General features: G+C 38.9%; 1 non-coding gene across 1 annotated transcript; it reads right to left on the reverse strand.

Annotated features, from left to right (window-relative positions):
- Positions 1-15,325: 15,325 nt before the first annotated feature.
- LOC118491986 lies at positions 15,326-15,432 on the reverse strand. Its single transcript, XR_004892430.1, has one exon. It is a non-coding gene; the product is annotated as a small nucleolar RNA R71 (small nucleolar RNA).
- Positions 15,433-21,370: the final 5,938 nt, after the last annotated feature.

Below are 21,370 nucleotides of genomic sequence, written 5' to 3' on the forward strand. Positions count from 1 at the left end.
AATCGGACCACAATTATAGTAAATCAATTAAGACTAAATGAAGAGGAAGTCCCAGAACAACGAATAATAGAGAAAATACTTAGAAGTCTTACTCGAAAATATGAATCAGTTGTGGTCGCAATTGAAGAATCTAAAGATCTGAATACCATTACAACAGAAGAATTATTAGGAATTCTGCAGTCTTATGAATTAAGATTAAAGCAATATGATGATTCACCAATGGAACAAGCGTTTCAAGTTCAAAGTCAAGGACTGGAACATTCAAGATCACTTAGATCTGAGAATACAGAAAGAGGAAGGGGTAGAGGAAGAGGCAGATATAATGGACATATTAGATGTTTTAACTGTCAACGGTTAGGACATATAGCGAAATTCTGCCAAAGGAGAGACGATACGGAAAAGATCAACAATGTACTTATGCATGAAAAGGAGGAGGATGAGGAAACTATGTTTATGATCTTTAACATAGAAGAAACAACGAAGGACGGTTGCTGGTATTTAGATAGCGGATGTAGCAACCATATGACAGGCGACAAAAGTTTATTCGTCACACTAGACGAGTCGGAGAGAAGGGAAGTTAGGACTAGGGACAACAAAAAATTAGAAGTGTTGGGTTGTGGAGATGTTTCGATCAGATTCAAGGGAGTAGAGAAAAGGGTACCGAATGTATTTTTTGTTGAAGGGTTGAAACATAATCTTCTAAGTGTTGGCCAATTAGTGCAGAAAGGATATGAAGTTAAATTTCATAATCATGAATGCACTATAAAGGATCAAAAGGGCATGAGTATAGGGAAAGTTCAAATGACCGGAAACAAAATGTTTCCGTTAAATTTAGAATATGATGATATACCAAGGGCCTATAGCATGATGATACAAGATACCTCTGTATTATGGCACCGAAGATATGGCCATGTTAACTTCGAAACCTTACATATGATGAGTAAATGCAATACTGTAAAGGGTTTACCAAAGATATCGAACTTCTCAAGTAATATATGCGAAGGATGTCTATTTGGAAAACACACAAGGAAGCCATTTCCCAAAACAGCAAGATGGCATGCAACAAAACCTCTACAGCTGGTACATTCAGACATATGTGGGCCCATGAGAACACATTCGATAGGCGGCTGTAGATATTTTATTACGTTTATAGATGATTACTCGAGGAGGACTTGGGTATATTTCTTGAAACTGAAGTCTGAGGCTCTTACACATTTCAAGAATTTTAAAAGATTAGTTGAAAATCAAATAGAGTACAAAATAAAATCGCTTCGAACTGATAGAGGTGGAGAATTTTGTAGCTATGATTTTCAGAACTTTCTCAAAGAAAGCGGAATCCATCATCAACTAACCACAAGCTACACACCCCAGCAAAATGGGGTTGCTGAGCGTAAAAATAGAACGCTGATGGAACTTAGCCAAAGCATGATAAAAATGAAACAACTGCCTCACTCGTTTTGGGCTGAAGCCGTAGCCTGTGCAACATATATATTAAATTGAACTACAACGAAAAACGTTCAAGATATAACTCCTCAAGAAGCATGGAGCGGAACGAAACCGAGTGTGGATCATCTCAGAATCTTTGGGAGTATAGCCTATGCTCATATACCGAAGCAACAGCGAGGGAAGTTGGATGACAAAGTAGAAAGAACCATTTTTGTCGGGTATAGCGAAAATAGTAAAGCCTATAGACTTTATAATCCAATCACAAATAAGACTATCATTAGTAGAGATGTTACATTTGATGAAAGTCAAGATTGGGGGTCTGTAACTACAAATGTGGATTCTAACATCATTCAAGTGAATCAAGAACATGATTTGGATCCAGAAATGGAACAGGCAACTCAAGAACCAACTGCTGCAAACATGCCACAACATATCGCTCCTCTAGGTCAAAGTCAATCGGAGATACATCCACATAATGAAATAAACAATGAACAGGATAATGCCATGGAAGATGACACATCTTCTACTACATCAGAAAATGAAGAATTAAGGACATGTGATATCAGAGATATATATCAGCATTCATCACAATTGACTGATGCCCAAGTGAAACAACTATACGAACAGAATCCGACGATGTCAACTAATGTCGCCAACTTTGCCCTCTACACAGACGCTGACCCAACTACTTATGCAGAAGCCGTAAAAGATATCAAATGGCAGGAGGCAATGGATAAAGAAATAGAATCTATACATAAAAATGGTACTTGGGAACTGGTGGAACCAAAAGACAATCAAAAGGCAATCGGAGTCAAATGGATATTTAAGACAAAGTACAATGAACACAGAAAAGTTGACAAGTATAAGGCTCGTTTGGTAGTGAAAGGCTATAACCAGAAATATGGAGTGGACTATCAAGAAGTTTTCGCCCCGGTAATCAAATTTGACACTATAAGACTCGTTCTTGCCTTGGCTGCTCGTCACGGTTGGCATCTACATCAGATGGACATTAAAACAGCATTTCTTAATGGAAAATTAAATGAGCAAGTTTATATAGAACAACCAGAGGGGTATGTCAAGAAAGGAGAAGAACGAAAGGTTTGTCTTCTTAAAAAGGCGTTATACGGACTAAAACAGGCCCCTAGGGCTTGGTACAGCAGGATTGATGAGTATTTCAGATCCAATGGTTTTAAAAGAAGTATATACGACCATACGTTATTTATAAAAATATCAAATAACTCGAGAATGGTGATATGCCTATATGTTGACGACTTAATCATTGCAAGTGACTCGCTGGACATGATAGATCAGTTAAAGAGCTCTATGAAAAGGGAATTTGAAATGACTGATCTCGGGAATTTACATTACTTCTTGGGTATGGAGGTGCAACAAGAAAATGGAAATATTTTCATATCACAACAGAGATATGCAAATAACTTATTAGATAAGTTCAATATGAAACAGTGCAATGCAATTTCTACCCCTATGGAATATGGTCAACGATTATCCAAAGAAGATCCAGAAGAAGAAGTAAACGAAAATATATATCGAAGTTTGGTCGGAAGTTTAATGTATTTAACCAATACACGACCAGATATTATGTTTGCCGTCAGAAAGTCAGTTGGTTTATGGAGAGGCCCAAAAGAAGTTACTAGGAAGCGGCAAAACGAATACTAAGATACATAAAAGGAACAGTAAATGAAGGTATAACATACTCAAAAGGAAGCAAAGGAAAATTATTCGGCTTTAGCGATAGTGACTACGCAGGAAATGTGGATGACAGTAAGAGCACGTCAGGATATATTTTCAATCTAGGATCTGGAGCTATAGCTTGGCAATCAAAGAAACAAAAGGTCGTGGCACTTTCTTCTACAGAAGCTGAATACATCGCTTTATCTATGGCCGGTTGTCAAGCTCTTTGGATGAAGGGGATACTAAATGATCTATGTTTTAATATGGACTGTCCACCTACTGTCTATTGTGACAATAAATCCACCATATGCTTGGCTAAAGATCCTGTTTATCATGGTAAGAGCAAGCATATAAGAGTCAAGTATCATTTCATTAGAGATCTTATAAAGAATGATGAGATAGAAGTCTGTTTTTCTCAACGAAAGATCAAGTGGCCGACATTCTCACCAAAGCTTTGCAACCCAAAGATTTCTACCACTTCAAAGAACTCCTTCATGTTGCAGTTATCTAGCTTACAGGAGGGTATTAGAATATAAGCTAGATAAATATATATTAGATAGTATAAGTTTTATTATTAGGATATAATTATTATGTTATTATTGGTTATTATAAGTTTTGGCAGTTACTCTTTTATTATGCCATGTATATATATCTCATGTATTAACATTATTGATTACAAATTTCGAATACAATCATATCATTTTCTCTCAAAAGATTCGAAAACCTAATTCATAGTTTACGTGATCTGCAACTTTCAATCAACAAGAAAGATATCCTTTTTATGACTTTTACATGTTTTCAGCCCTTTTCTACTCTGAAATATATGGCATCCCCTTTTTCTTTACAAAATTACAAAATAAAAAAAAAGGAAAATGAAAGAAAGGAGAAAATCATAAACGATAACGTTCCAGGCTTGCTCACAAGTGAATATAATAATAAATAGTGTACTTTATAAAGCTTCCTTTAATATTTGGTGTTCATAAAACCGGATTTCAGACACACACATGCTAAATGCTGTAAACTTTTTTGTATTATTGAATTTAAATTTGACTTTTAAGGCTATATATTATTGGAAAATTGGTTTTTAATAAACCAACCTTTGTCGCGTTGGTAAATAATAATCTTACCTACGTAATTGGTATACAATAATCATATCTATCAACATGTTGGTACTCAATGAACTTTCGTTAATTTTTTTTTAACTGAAGTTAGTTTTTAAGTTTTATTTATTACCAAAACAGTCACTGTAGTTGTAATTTACTAGTTTTAACTATTTTATAAAATTTAATTACATGGCCCTTGACGTTTTTTTGTTTTACAAAATAGTTAAAACTAGTAAATTATAACTACAGGGACTGTTTGTGTAATAAATAAAACTTAAAAACTAACTTCAGTTAAAAAAATTAACGGAAGTTCATTAAGAACCAACATGTTGATAGGTAGGATTATTGTATACCAATTACGTAGATAGGATTATTATTTACCAATGGGGCAAAGATTGGTTTATTAAAAACCAATTTCCCTATATTATTGTTAGGTTTCTAATTTGATTGTTTTTCTTTTTCAGTCTAGAGGTGGTCAAATATCGTCCAACATCGGTTGCTGAGTTCATGGAGGAATACCTGATAAATCTGAAGGCTGGTTTCTTATATCCATGGGGTGCAAAAGGTGGCTTTATAACCTCTCCTGAAGTAAGCCAAATGTTTTCAATTAAATTTTGAAATGCTAAACTTCCCATTATTGTAGATCCTTAAGTTTCTTTGGCAAAGTGAAGATTAAAAATACATAATTATTCACATTAAGAGAAGCTAAATAGTCTTTTTTATAAACTATGAGTTGTACCATCTATCTAACTGTGACTAATGATGTCTTTTAGGTTCTTGAATTTCTTGAGTTGTGTAGATGTCTTTATGAGTACTTGGTCGTTTATGATGTGAAAGCGAAAATGGGTGAGATGAGGAAGTTTGCTGGTCAGCCCTCTTCTTTTTAGTATTGAAGTACTTATAAGATATTACAAGTGGCAATTTTGAACCTTTTACTTATGACTACACTAAGCAAATGATATTCCGTGCAACTCAAGGATCAATGGAATGACATCTATAATTTTTATTTCAATATCATTATAGGTTTATATTGAAAAATTCTTTCATTACAAAGTTTATCTCAATGCCAATAGATATTAGGGTACTCGGGGTACCCACCGATTTCCCATCGGTGACCCCTCTTGCCGAGCTAGGTGAGCACCGCCAACATAGCGGTAAGGTAGAGAGAGGGAGTGAAACCGGTGAGGCTTCACCGAAGAGAGGGGGAGGAGAGAGGGATGAGGGGACCAATCAAAAGTTTCCTTTTTTTTGTTTTAAAAAAAAAAAAAACCAATTCACCTAAGAGGGGAGTGCCGCCATCAATTTAGGGTGTTAGGGGAGTTTAAGAGGGGACTTGACGTGGCACACGAGGATTGGTTTGGCGTAAGAGAGGGGACTCACCTCTTAGGTGAGCACCCCTTACACCCTTAGATTTTTATGTTAAGCCACCCGCGAAACTCGCGAGATCTTAAACTAGTTATAAATAATGTTGCACTATTAATTTACAATTATAAATAATAAATAGGACGAAAAAGAAAATCAAAGCCTTCTGGTGAAATCAATATACTTCATGCTACAGCCATAACAGATTTGTTGGTAAAAGTACAAAACACGAGGAAGTAAAATGTGGATAATGATACACTTTGTTTATATTACATCTTTCAAAGTATGGGGGATAGAAAAGTACATACTTAGAGCCGACCTTGATTCATGTTGAATATTTAAGGTAGGTGTATAACCAGAAGAATAAATTGTTGGTGTTTCATTTATACCACTTCTACTTTTCTTGTCAACGAGCCTAACTCCAAAACCTTCACACTCCTCCTCTTCTTCAGTGTCAAATGAAAGAGCTTTGTATGTTTGATCCCACCATACACTTTGTCTCAATGAACCAAATGAAACATACACCATCCATGTACATTTATCAACACTGTTACCATCACTCTCCTCCCAAAACACATCACTTTGAGAATCCGTATCATTCGTCTCGTCACTCATAGTTATCCTTACAGTTAGACCAATGTAAGAATTGGGCAAAATGGCACACATTAAGAAACCAGAATAGTCATTGCACCAGTTCTCTAGTAGTTGCAGGGTACATTTACTCCCTCTAAGTAGAGGGGTGTTCCCCATTGCAATCTGTTGGTCCCGTTTTTCCGGTGGATCGATAACGTAAACCTATCCTTGTTTATCACAAACACGGTAACGGGTGCGGAATCCCCGTGACGGTGCAAACCAAACAAAATGTACAACACACGCGTAACCAAAAGATTCAATATCTATTGATTAGGGATGAGTACAACCAGAAACATATACAAAAAATGTTTAAAGACTCTCTCTCTCAAAGTCTCGGCTCTCGTCACTCGTCCAAGTTTCACACAGAAACTATGAGAGCTATTTATACTAAACAGACACAGACAATGACGAAACAGAAAATGACTCGGCGAAACACCTTTGGACCAAAACTTGGGTCTGAAGAAGCCCAACAGGCGACGAAACACAAAAGTGTTTCGTCGACAATGCACAAACAAAAGGAATATTTGCATGCATTTTCTACAACTATGACATCATCATGACATCACAGTGATGATGTCATGGTGATGTGTCATGGGACTTTGGTTTGCGGCGCTCCGTGCTTCGCGTGTCGAACTCTGGGGCGCACGATGGAGGAATGTCATGGCGTCGGGCTTGAGCCGGACCTAACCGTGTCGAAACCAAGTTGAACCGAACCGAGTCGAACCGAGCCGAGTCGCGTCCACACAAAGTGTATCAACAAACTCCCCCTTGGACGCTACTTGTGATGGTTCGTCTTCTGTGATGGTTCGTCTTCTGTGTCTTTCATGTCGGAGGATCTTCAAAGTCTTCACGCGTCGTAAGAAGAAAGTGTATCAACAAACTCCATTTTCATTTAGGAAGTGTGTTAACCAACTCCCCCTTAGATTGAACTCTCCATTGAGTCATGCTCGTGAATCTTTTGACTTGTCAAATCTTCAGATCCTTGTGGTGTTGATGAGGGGTCATCGGCAACTCTATCATCATTATCTTTTGAGTGCCTCCACGTTGTGTCTTCATTCCAAAGCTTGTCATCGAACATGTTCTCCTCGCCTTTAGCATCTGCACATGCAAGAAATCTAAACGCATAATGAGAACAATTGCTTGGAATATAGTTTCCATAAACAAACGACACATGTGTGACCATATCTCAATCAAACACCAACCGACAACAGTTTGAAAGTTTAGAAAATGATCAATTTTAGTCCTTTAACTTTCAAAACTTGTTAACTTCGACTGTTTATGAAGATGCAATTGTTTTCCAGCTTACGATCAGGATTTTGGGTAGGATAGACTCGAGTTCCAACATCGGTCAATCAAAAATAAACTAGAAGCAAAATCTTTTTGGCTTTTATAAAGTTTAAATTAAAACACACCTAAAATCTTTTTGGTATTTTTTATTTTTCAAATGTAAAGACGGAAAACAATAAATAACTATATACAAAGATTCTTTTTGCGAGTTTCGAGGGTAAGAGAATCATATCAGTGTATATGGTCATGCCAAAACGCTCTTTTTGTTCAATTAGTTAACATTTAGATAAGCATCCTATAACAATTATCGGTATTGTTGTCCACATAAGCTCAACTTATCAGATGTAATCATGGTTAGGGGATACGTTAAGGTATGATTTATACTTACCGACCGGTGTTCATCCACACACGACACATTCCCGTATCAAGGTATGCACGAGAGTTCATCTTACCGGTGAGTGTACCGTTTATCATCTGTTTGACCGTATATGATGTGAGAAACTCACTTATTTTGATTGAAAACAAGCCCTATGTGATATAATCACTTATTGATGAGGAACTTGATTTTCGATGCATGAGGGCACAGGAGCAAGTCCATGAACAGGTCAGTACTTTCATACAGCAAAGAGACGAACTTGACTCCCGGATAAATGTGATATATTATCACTTATTTTGTTTGGACATGTGATTGTTGATCACTTTTTGAGGTCGAATGCAATATGTACACGTATGTATAGTATCATGGAAGATCTAGACTTGCGTCCCCGTTTTTTTTTGGTAAAAGATAGAACTATGATACCTAGATGATAAGCAGCATAAAGACCGAATATCTCAGAACCTCGGCAATCTCTCAAACGAAATTTCGGTACTAAGACCATATGCCAATTTGTGGTTCCCACCTGGTCTTCAGTCGATTTAAGACTTATACCACCCTGCACACTTAAAATGATTGTGAGCCTACCGATACATCTTATATAGGGCTGCTTATCATTTTTCATTTTAGGTTGAAAAGAGATTTGGACAGACCACTGATGTACTATCATTTTCTCTTTTTCTCGCCAGGAAACTCATTTTTGTTTTTCTATTGTTTTTGTGTTTTTGAAATTTTTCGATGTTTTTGGATTTTTCAAATTTGGATTTACTCCCCCTAAAATCAATAAACTAAGATAAATTTAAAAGACACAAATATATTTACAAAAACGATTTCCCGATGTCGGTTAACTCATGTTTTACCTCAATGTCGTTTACCAAAATTAATTTTAATCAGAAATGATTTTATCGAATTTTGGGAAAATGAGTTGGCACGTTGGTAAGCGGTGCGAACCATGACAACATTGACGAGTTTCATAATGAAACAATCACGTGTGAGGTGATATTTGAGATCAACATGCCTGGCCAAAGAGTGCTGTACGAGATTATAATAATTCATGAAGCAGCTTAAATATCGACAAGAATAGGAGAGATTAGAAATTCAAAACAGTATCCTACAACTGCTTCGTGCATTGCAAGGAATCTGAGTGCTCTCCCAAACTGGATATCCACCCGGTGTGGATTTCAAAGTCGATTTTGTAGCTACTGAAAAATCTCTTCACAACAACACGATCAAAAACCTTTGGTTCCGGCTGGTCTTCCACATTGCACCAGCGAAGGTCTTTGTCTTTCTCTTGAGAAGTAGTGTGCGGTTGTTCAATCCACGCCAAGGCATCCGCACACCCGGTTGGTTTGTTCAACAAACACATTTTCTTCAATCACACCGCGAAGAAATGTACACCGCACGTTCATCTTGTTAATTGTGAATTTCAGACGTGCTGCAGGTGCGTACATTTTGATTGAATCTATCCCGGGGACCCGATCAAAGCCTTTAACAATCACACTTTTGGAATGATTTTTCATTTTGTCGAAGCTTTCAATATCTTTCATCAGACAACTCTGTTTCCCCTTTCTTTTTCTCTCCATCAAAGGCAACAATTTCTTCTGTCGCCTATCTTATGCAAGGACGTTCCACTATCAACAATCCTATGACTATCGATAGTTCCTCCCGGAACTTCCTGCACACTCTCTCAGAGATTAGTTGGAGAGGGGGACCCAAGCCTTCATAGACTTGGGTTGCCCCTGAGAATCAAGAAATGTAATTTCAATTTCTTGAAGGTTTTCAAACACAGCACCTCCCCCTGAACTTTCACCCGATTTAGGTTTCCAAGTTTGTTTTTGTTTACCAGATTGTGTATTATGTACAGTTTCTGGTTTTAATGGTTGTGACAAACTAGGTTTCCTTTTAACGGTTTTGACTTCAGATTTTAAAGCCTTTTCAACAGCCTTGGCGTTTTGACGTCATTGTTTTGTTTCTTGTTCTTTAACAGTTCGTTTATCATGTTTTGGTGAAACAGGACGACGTTGTGGGTGAACCTTTTCAGGTGGTGCTCTTTCAACAAAATTTGGTTTGGGCGAGTTTGTGCAGTCTTTAATGATGTGCCCAAACTTCCCACATTTGAAACACGTTCTCCTTTCAACAAACTTAGGAGAATTTGATCGACGAGCTGACGTAGAAGTTGTAGACACAGAGGTACTAGCTTCACACCCGTTTGTGTGTTGGGTGTAATTGTTATCACTATTGCGTTTCAAGATGTTGACCTTTTGAACAAAATCGGTATTTGACTTATTTTCAAAAGTCTCCACTTTATCAGTACCTTTGGAGGCCACAAACTTAACGTCTTTTATTTTCTTCTTGTAACGAGCTCCTTTTGAATCAACCTTAGCCTTTGGCTTTGGAGCTCGTTGTTGTTGTTTACCCTTAAAAGCAATTGGTTGTTGCTTTGTCGGTGATTTCTGTTTTCCAAATTGTTTTCTGATTTTAGCCTTTGGAATTGGATCACATTGAGTTACAGTAACTCCCGGGATCGTCTTTCCCAAAAACTTGCTTGTGTTATCTTCAAAAACTTTATCAATCAAAGATGGATTGACATTTGGAAAATCTTTTTCTGAATAAATTTTAACATCTCCGACCAAAGTGTACAACAAGTTATTGCTTTTAACAGCAGACACACTTTCCTTGTCATTCTTGACAGCTTTGACAGGATCTATCACTTGCTTGGCAACTGGTTGCACGGCAGGAGTAGGAGGATCACAAAGAATATGATTCTCTATTAGAATTTCTACTCCTTTCGTCTCATCAAGTGATTCATCTTGGTCACTTACATCTGATTCATCATCTGAAGAATCATAGTCCTCAATGGTTGGAGGACTTTGATTTGAAGCACATGATGACTTTTCTTTGTTATCAGATGAGCCCTCCGATGAATTGTCCGTTTTGAAACCTAAACCAGTTGTAATATCCTCATAATCGAGAGGTACAGATGGTTCAAAACGAGGCATATCCTCTTTATCGGGCATTTTGGTATAGTTGTGTCTCAAAGGAGGCGGACACGACTTATACCCAACGCCTTTCACATTACCTTCCAATTTTTGAATGTCTATAATGTGATCGAGCACAAATCGGGAGTCAGAATAACTCTCCAACTTTTGCTTGATAGCATCATGCTCGCATTTGGCAATGGCTAACTCCTTTTTGGTTTCCTCAACAATGTTAATATAATCGTTAATACTAACTTGTTTATGATAAACAACTTTGTTCAATTCGGAAACACTTTTCTTTAGGGTTTCAATTGCAGATTTAAAATCCTTTTCGTTTCGAGTTAACGCCACGTTTGCCTCTTTGCACTTAGACAATTCAATAACCAAACTTTGATTGTGACTATGAACCGTTTCAGATTCACGTTTCAATTCGGCACATTCATGTTTCATCTTAGCACAATCACTACATATGCTAGGAGTTTCAGATTTTTTACCTGACTTGTAGAAGCTGTGACATTAGCCCTGACGGCAGTCTGAGAAGAGAAAGATCCATCTTTAGTGAGAATCTTCTCCATTTCTTCTGATGTAGCAACAGCTTTCTTGATCAAGTCAGATTTCTTGTTAGCATCATTCGGCAAATTATCAGCTTTAGAATCAGTTCTTTTAGTCAAATTCGATTCTTCATCCGAACTGCCACTGTATCCTGACGTGATGTCGTGGTCACAATCAAATTTAATCCCAATAACAACTATATAGATAGTGGCAAGTGGGTATCGAACACAGGGAGTTTGTGGAAAATGTGCTATTTCAATTGTTTCTCTAAATTAACTAAGTTAACTAATTGTAATAAAAATAAATTTAAGAGTTGGTTTGATTGGATTGTTTTTTTTTAAACTAAGAATGCTAATTAATTTGCGAAATGAGAGTTGGGTTTATAAACAATTTGGAAACGAATGACCATCCTAGGGTTCCAGTTTGCTTCAACAATTGTAATATCATCCACTAGAAAGAACTACATAGACATAGTTCGTGTGTAATTACTTATTGTGATAAAAGGGAACGAAGTACTCAGATTCCTAGAACGTGAGGTTGTTACCCGATGACCAATCCACCCTTACCCAATCCTAATTCTACCCATGATATCTCAATTGCCAACGGCACCAAGAACGTATGGTTTCAAACTAGAACATCATAAGAATTAACAACTTACAAATAAGCAATCACACACCATGATAAACAAGACATAGATAAAGTTCACCATTCTAAGAATATGGAATCAAAACTCAATTGTTTCATACAAACCTTCACCCTAAGATGACCATAAAGAACTTAGCTACTCATGGCTTGAACAAACATTGTAGCAAAATGGAAGGAAATTATTGTTCACAAGATTCACCAACAAGAACTAGATAGAGATTAAGTGAAAGATAGTTCAAAAGATGTGTTTTCATGACTCCAAGTCCCTAGAAATAGTCCCCAATCTCGTTCCTAGCAGCTTGTAACCGAAAAACCCATGATAAGGGTCATAAAACTCGATCAAAATGGCAATAAATGCCATAAGTTACAAATGCACTCCAGTCGGTGCCGTAAGCTACGCCACCGGGCCGTAGCTTACGGCAGTCAGTGTATGTTTGCATCGCCTTGAGGCGCCGTAGCCTACGGCTGGCGCTGTAGGTTATGGCACTTAATGTTCTTTACGGTACTTCCTTCCTGTTTTATGGAAGCTTCTTTTGGCATGAGATGGGGGCCGTAAGCTACGGCCTGGTGGCGTAGCTTACGGCGCTGAGCTTGCTTTCTTTTCCATTACTTCGCCAACTCTTCATTCTTTCGCTCTTTGACTCCAACAACTTCTAGCATTCCTTCTGATGTGTGTAAAATGCAACATATAAAACACATCAATTAAGGCATAAAACTAACCCTTTTTAAGTACTAATGTTGGAAAAAGAGTGTTTTTGTCTTCTTTTTGTATTTTCAGGATGAAATGAGCTCAAAATCACAAAAGAAGCAAAAAGACCACTAATTCTACCATAAATACAAGAAAAGGAACAAAAGTAGACTGCCCGGACCCTCAACGGCACCTCCCAAAGCAAAAAGGAAGAAACAGAGTCTGAACACGCCCCGTGTCCAGCGAACACGGGGGCGTGCCCAGGAAGCAGCAGAAAAGACAAACCAGTAGAAGCTTCCATTGCCCACCACGGGGCCGTGTCCAGCGAGCACGGGGGCGTGGTGAAAGTACAGCAGGCGCATTAATTGTAATTCGCAATTACAATTAATGAGGAGAGAGAGTGTCAGGCGGGCACGGGGCCGTGTCCAGCGGACACGGGGCCGTGTCCAGCCTTCTGTTCAGCCTATAAATAGAGGAGCTTGGCTTCATTCTCTCTCATCCCTTGGCACACCACCTCTCTCACACCTCATCCACCACCCACCACCACCATAACACCATCATCCACCACCATCATCCATTGTCCATCGTAGAGTGTGTGAGTCGTCTCGGGATCCAAGATTGATCGTAAGAGTTCTTGACAATCAAGGCCATGTTTGCCTAAGTCTCTTACATCACTTGGTGAAGACAAGTGTTTAGTATAATACTTTTTATTTTTAATCTTTTGTACTTTTTATTTGGTTTTGTATTAATGACTTTAATAACTAGTTACTTATGTTGAAGGTGATCTTTCCTTATCATTTGTCCGTGGTGTCTTGGCGTTATTTTACTGTCTATATAAAATAAAAGATTTTCACCATTCATATCTCCACGGTCTATATGGAGGTATGTTGGCTACCTGGTCGGGGGTTAAGGGAACGGTTTGGTAAAGGTCTTGCCCTTGTTCAGCGTTTAGAGGTCCTGCTTGGGACCTGGGTCAAATTTAGTAGGATCTCCTTCAATGCCCATAGGTATTGGATGGCGGGGATCCAAACTCTTTGACCCCCTCATAAGTTAACTACTATTAATACTATAACCCGGCTATTTAGGACTGTATCCCTGCTGACTCAGACTACTTAGCCGAGGGTAACGTCACCGCCAGAAGCGGGGCCTACCATAATTTGCATTAATAACTTAATTCATTATCTTTCAATAATCTGACCCTTTAGGATTGTATCCTTGCTGACTCAAACTACTGGGTTGAGGGTAACGTCGCCTTCAAAAGAGGGGCCTACTACAATAACTAAGATAATCTCTTAAACAAGTGCAAAAGTGCGAAAATAATCAAAGGTTATACTAATACACGTGTCGGATCCAAGTGATTCATCTTGTCTATCTGTTTTTATTTTATTTTTATTTTCAGCATTTAGTTAGTTTTTATTTTTCTTAGTATAAAATATTTTTCTAACCTTTTTGATTTGATTAGACGTTGAGGATAAACCGGTACTAAAAGCTCTTGTGTCCTTGGACGACCTCGGTATCTTACCAACACTATACTACGTCCACGATGGGTGCACTTGCCCATATGTGTGTTTAGTGTTAGTGAATATCGTGTTTTATAAATTTAAAACTTGGCTAAAAGTGTAAAAAGGGCTTAAATACTCATCAAACTAATATTACACCTAACGCACATCAAGTTTTTGGCGCCGTTGCCGGGGACACAAGGATTTTAAGAAAGTTAGGAATCAACGGCCTAATCGTATTTTTATTTTTCTTTAATTTTTTAGGATTTTTTTTTAGATTTTTAGCTTCTGCAGAGCTCAGCACGGGGCCGTGCCTGGTCGGACACGGGCCGTGCTCAGCAAAGTTACTGGCAGTTTTTGTTTTTTCAAGTTACAGAAGGCTGACCACGGGGCCGTGCCGGTGCAACACGGGGCCGTGTCCAACTTCCAGTAACTGGGATCTGGAAAACAATCACTGTATTTCCGACCACGGGGCCGTGTTCGCTCAACACGGGGCCGTGGTGAACCTTCTGACCGACATTCTTTTTTTGTTTTTATTGCAGGACTTGGAACCCGACACCATCCTCACGTAGTGTATGAGCTCCAGTTCCAATAAAGACATAAAAGAACCGCTAGAAGAACCCGAACGCTTTCTCAGAAAAAGGTTAAAAGCCAAAAACCAAGAGAAGGTTTCGGGTGATCCACCCCCAATGGCGGACCAACGTACCCTTATGGATTATCTACGGCCCACCGTAGGTAATCTAGGCGCCGCTATCAATGCTCCGAATGTCGAAGCCAATAACTTCGAGCTTCGACCGCATTTGATACAAATGCTCCAAAACTCCGCAACCTTCCACGGGCTTGCGGACGAGGATCCTCATCTACATATAACTAATTTCTTAGAAATATGTGATACCTTTCGGATCAATGGAGCATCAAACGACGCCATACGCCTCCGTATGTTTCCGTTCTCACTAAAAGACCGAGCGAAAGCTTGGCTCAACACCCTCCCAGCTGGATCGGTAAACACCTGGGATGAACTAGCCCAAAAGTTTCTATATAAGTATTTCCCTCCTTCTAAAACTGCTAAATTAATGGCTGAAATTAACACATACTCACAAGAGGACGGGGAATCCTTATATGAAACATGGGAAAGGTTCAAGGAGCTATTACGCAAGTGTGCCCATCATGGCCTCGCAATATGGCAACAAGTATCCACTTTCTACAATGGATTGTTGCCACACACTAGGCAGACACTTGATTCTAGCTCCGGGGGACTTTTAGGTAATCGACGCCCACACGAAATATATAATCAAATTGAGGAAATTGCTCAAACCAATTTTCAATGGCACACTCCCCGGGGAAATAAGTCTATCGCCCCGGGCGCCCATAAGGTCGACGAAAGCACCTCTTTACAAGCCCAAATCGAGGCCCTTTCTTCAAAAATAAAAAAATTAGAAATGACAAAAACAGTCTCGGTTATGGCTTGTGAAGGGTGTGGTGGGTCACATGAAAATTGGAGTTGCATGAAAGAAACGGACGATCAACAAGAAATGGTAAACTACATTGATAATAGACCTAGGCCGTCGGGTCCTCCAACGGGAACTTACAACCAAGGATGGCGAAACCACCCAAACCTTGGTTGGAGGGAAACCGGCAATAGTAGTAACCAACAAACCCAACGAACAAACTTTCAGCAATCAAGAAATGAGTCACAAAATTTCACTCAACAACAAGGTGGACGAGAAAGGCTCGAAGATACTATATCTCGCCTCGTCTCCGACACTGATAAGAAAAACTCGGAAAGATTTCTACAATTAGAATCTAATTTTAGGAATCAACAAGCTAGCATTCAAAACATAGAAAAACAAATAAATCAACTAGCACAAAATTTTTCCGAGAGACCGCAAGGCGCATTACCTAGCAATACCGAAACAAACCCAAAGGCGCAAGTTCACCTCATCACACTACGAAACCGCACCGTAGGGCCTGCAGAAGTACCTCCACCAACGGAAGAAACAATGCCAACACATCTGCAGGAAAAGAACTCTCCCCCATCACCAGAACCTACCAAGGCTCCTCGAGTTCCATACCCCGGTAGGTTAATTCGTCAAAAAACCAATGAGCAATTCGCAAAATTCGAAAGTTTGTTAAAACAATTGCATGTCAATATTCCTTTTATTGAAGTCCTAACCCAAATGCCCAAATACTCTAAATTTATGAGGGACTTCCTTACACATAAAAAGAAAATTGAAAATTTGCAATTAGTTAATTTAGGCGAAGAATGCTCTGCCCTCGTACTCAATAAACTACCCTAAAAGAAAATCGATCCCGGAAGTTTCACGATTCCATGTTCAATAGGGGAATCACCCGTTCGCAATGCCTTGGCCGACTTAGGGGCTAGCATTAACCTCATGCCCTCATCAATGTTCAAAAGGCTTGGCTTGGGAACCACGAGCCCTACAAAAATAAGCATACAACTCGCTGATCGATCAGTCATGTTCCCACAAGGTGTCATCGAGAATGTCTTGGTAAGGGTAAGCAAATTCGTTTATCCCGTTGACTTTGTCATACTCGACATGGAGGAAGACACCGAGGTCCCCCTTATCCTAGGGAGACCCTTCCTTGCCACAGCACAAGCAGTGGTAGACATGAATGAAGGGACACTGACTTTGAGGTATGGGGACGATGAGGTGAAGTTCGGAGTTGGGAAGAAAATAGAGGACGACGACCCAGTCAATTACATGAAGGTTATTGATTCAAGCTTGGATGCCGCTCTCCGACGGTGTAACTTGGGAAGCAAGGCACTCCACTCAGAAGATATATGACCAGAAATCGGGTCTAGCCAAGGACCCTTATAAACGTGGCGCACCACGGAGGCATTCCGCGGATCTATCCTTAGTTTAGTTTAGTTTAATCTTTTAATTTTTGCAGAATAAAACACACTCATGGTGGTAATGGATGAAAAAGGGAACGAGAAAAAATGGAACCATGCACGAAGAACAGAGCAACCCGACAAAAATCTCCATTACAGAAGGCTCAACACGGGCCGTGCCCAACCAACACGGCCCCGTGCTGAGCCCCTGCAGAAAAATCACCCAGTTCAGGTAACTGGACACGGGCCATGTTCAGCGGACACGCCCCCGTGTCCAGGCTTCTGTTTCAATTCTGTAATTTTTGTTACTGGCACTTGACCACGGGGCCGTGCCCGGTGAACACGGGGCCGTGTCCAGGATGCCAGTAACAAAAATCTTTGCTTTTTAACATACTTTTATGCATTCTAATCAACCAAAAATATTATTTTTGGACACATTGAGGACAATGTGTAATTTAAGTGTGGGGGGATGCTAAAACCTTGAAATTTTGCAAAATCCTAAACACAAGCCTTACACAAAACTCTATTGGAACCGCTAAACACCCCAAATTTTTTCAAAAACTTTTTCATTTTTTTTTATTTACTTGTCTTAGTTTAAGTTGGGAAGAACAAGTTCTAAAAAAGGTTATATTTTTACAAGTTTACAACCGATAGCGTCGTGATAAAAAAGGAACCAACATAAGAAAATTATGAAACGGCATAACAAGTCTAGTTTAAAATTCGATTATATATGCTTGGTCACATTAAAAACCCATTCCCACAAAAGTGAGTTTTGAGCCTTTATTGAGCATAAAAATACACATATTTAGATCAAATGCTCATTTTTCGTTTCTTGTGTGAATAGCCGCTCGGTCCTTACAAATCTAGAACTTGCCACGACGATACATTCCCGGTCCTTACCAACTTAAACCCAAGTAAGTAAATGATGGAGGCATTAGGACTAACTATTTTTCTTTCAAAACCATTATTTTTCAATTTTTTTTACCTACCCAAAATCCCCCTAGATAGCCCCTTTGAGCCTAAACCTTTCATTTCATTACCCCAAAACCCTTTCTACCCACCAAAAACCTTTTTATTTATTTTTTTTAGTAACAAGTTCGCTTTTTCGTAAACTCACCTTTCTATGTGACTATCAAAAAAAAAATGATGATGAAGTCAAAAACAAACAAAAGCTATAAAAGCTTGTTTGGAGAAATACTTCAAAATAAAAAGTCACTAAAAATAAGGTACTTCACGAAAACTGACGCTTGTTACGATTTTCGCCCTTTTTACTAACCACTAACCAACCACCCACCTTTAAACCCAAGCCTTCACCCAAAAAAAAAGTCCTCTTGATATTTACAAAGGTAAAAAGTTAAAAAGGAGGAGGATTGATTGCTTGGCAAGCCTATGGAAAGACGTAAGCTCCGTGCCGCTCTCGAGCGATTCACTAAAATATACACCTTCGGCCGAGTGTTGAGTGATCTCCCGTGAGGTATGTGAACTTGTATATAAATGGAATTTTAATAAGGCATGCTATGCCCAAATAAGTAATTTATCTTATGAAAAGTTCAAAATAAATCATAACGAATAGGATTGTAAATAAATAAAAATAAAGCCTATAAAAAACCTTGGATTCCCGACACTCTAGGACAAGCTAAAAAAAACTTCTCTTCTACCTATTCCATTTGGGAGTGTAAGCCACATTTAAAGAGTTTTGCTTGAGAACAAGCAAAAGTTCAAGTGTGGGGGTATTTGATGTGTGTAAAATGCAACATATAAAACACATCAATTAAGGCATAAAACTAACCCTTTTTAAGTACTAATGTTGGAAAAAGAGTGTTTTTGTCTTCCTTTTGTATTTTCAGGATGAAATGAGCTCAAAATCACAAAAGAAGCAAAAAGACCACTAATTCTACCATAAATACAAGAAAAGGAACAAAAGTAGACTGCCCGGACCCTCAACGGCACCTCCCAAAGCAAAAAGGAAGAAACAGAGTCTGAACACGCCCCGTGTCCAGCTAACACGGGGGCGTGCCCAGGAAGCAGCAGAAAAGACAAACCAGTAGAAGCTTCCATTGCCCACCACGGGGCCGTGTCCAGCGAGCACGGGGGCGTGGTGAAAGTACAGCAGGCGCATTAATTGTAATTCGCAATTACAATTAATGAGGAGAGAGAGTGTCAGGTGGGCACGGGGCCGTGTCCAGCGGACACGGGGCCGTGTCCAGCCTTCTGTTCAGCCTATAAATAGAGGAGCTTGGCTTCATTCTCTCTCATCCCTTGGCACACCACCTCTCTCACACCTCATCCACCACCCACCACCACCATAACACCATCATCCACCACCATCATCCATTGTCCATCGTAGAGTGTGTGAGTCGTCTCGGGATCCAAGATTGATCGTAAGAGTTCTTGACAATCAAGGCCATGTTTGCTAAGTCTCTTACATCACTTGGTGAAGACAAGTGTTTAGTATAATACTTTTTATTTTTAATCTTTTGCACTTTTTATTTGGTTTTGTATTAATGACTTTAATAACTAGTTACTTATGTTGAAGGTGATCTTTCCTTATCGTTTGTCCGTGGTGTCTTGGCGTTATTTTACTGTCTATATAAAATAAAAGATTTTCACCATTCATATCTCCACGGTCTATATGGAGGTATGTTGGCTACCTGGTCGGGGGTTAAGGGAACGGTTTGGTAAAGGTCTTGCCCTTGTTCAGCGTTTAGAGGTCCTGCTTGGGACCTGGGTCAAATTTAGTAGGATCTCCTTCAATGCCCATAGGTATTGGATGGAGGGGATCCAAACTCTTTGACCCCCTCATAAGTTAACTACTATTAATACTATAACCCGGCTATTTAGGACTGTATCCCTGCTGACTCAGACTACTTAGCCGAGGGTAACGTCACCGCCAGAAGCGGGGCCTACCATAATTTGCATTAATAACTTAATTCATTATCTTTCAATAATCCGACCCTTTAGGATTGTATCCTTGCTGACTCAAACTACTGGGTTGAGGGTAACGTCGCCTTCAAAAGAGGGGCCTACTACAATAACTAAGATAATCTCTTAAACAAGTGCAAAAGTGCGAAAATAATCAAAGGTTATACTAATACACGTGTCGGATCCAAGTGATTCATCTTGTCTATCTGTTTTTATTTTATTTTTATTTTCAGCATTTAGTTAGTTTTTATTTTTCTTAGTTTAAAATATTTTTCTAACCTTTTTGATTTGATTAGACGTTGAGGATAAACCGGTACTAAAAGCTCTTGTGTCCTTGGACGACCTCGGTATCTTACCAACACTATACTACGTCCACGATGGGTGCACTTGCCCATATGTGTGTTTAGTGTTAGTGAATATCGTGTTTTATAAATTTAAAACTTGGCTAAAAGTGTAAAAAGGGCTTAAATACTCATCAAAATAATATTACACCTAACGCACATCACCTTCATACCTCCTAAAATCTACATCTTGGTAGCTTTAACACCTGCACATCAAATCATCTAGTGGTTACCAAGTTCAAGCGATTAACCGAATAAAGCATGGAATGTGCATATATTTAGACCTTTTAAGGGTTGTCCTATGGACCACCCGTCACATCCCCACACTTACCTGTTGCTTGTCCCAAGCAACCCATTCGAAAACCATTCTCAACCACAAACAACTAATCACACAAACCCAAGCTAAAATGTGCCGACCTTTTACTAACTTTCAATCGTACCACAAGACACACCCCTCACAAGAACCTCTCGATTACAAGAATTACTAGCATGTAATGCAAAACCACTCAATGCGTGTGTGTGTGTGCGACAATAAGCTTGTATAAGAATCAAGTTTCCTCCTAACAAATATCTAGCATGCTTATGAATCAAAGGGACTTACGGGTTGTAACGGGGCTAGGTGCAAAGGTAGGAAAATGGGAGAATATATATGCGAGAGCTAATTGATTTGACCCGGTTTTTATTTCTACTACAAAACAAAGCAAACATCAATTATATACACAACTTCTTCAACATTGTCAACTACTATTGCAACTAAATACTTTTTTTTCATATTTTTCTCTTTCTCTCTTTTTTTTTTAACATAAACTCAACAATATATACAAGAACATCAACACTACCAACTAAATTCCTAAACCGGGTCGTCTCAATAGGTATAGTTTTGTAAGAAGTAGGTTTGGGTCGCAACCGAATGGTTTAAGGCTCAAACATGGCTTTCTAAAGACCAAACCCCCACCCCTCGCAATACCAAGCTCATATTTGTAAGGAATGAGGTC

This window comes from Helianthus annuus, chromosome 4 (assembly GCF_002127325.2).
Source record: "Helianthus annuus cultivar XRQ/B chromosome 4, HanXRQr2.0-SUNRISE, whole genome shotgun sequence".
In the NCBI taxonomy this organism is placed as follows: Eukaryota; Viridiplantae; Streptophyta; class Magnoliopsida; order Asterales; family Asteraceae; genus Helianthus; species Helianthus annuus.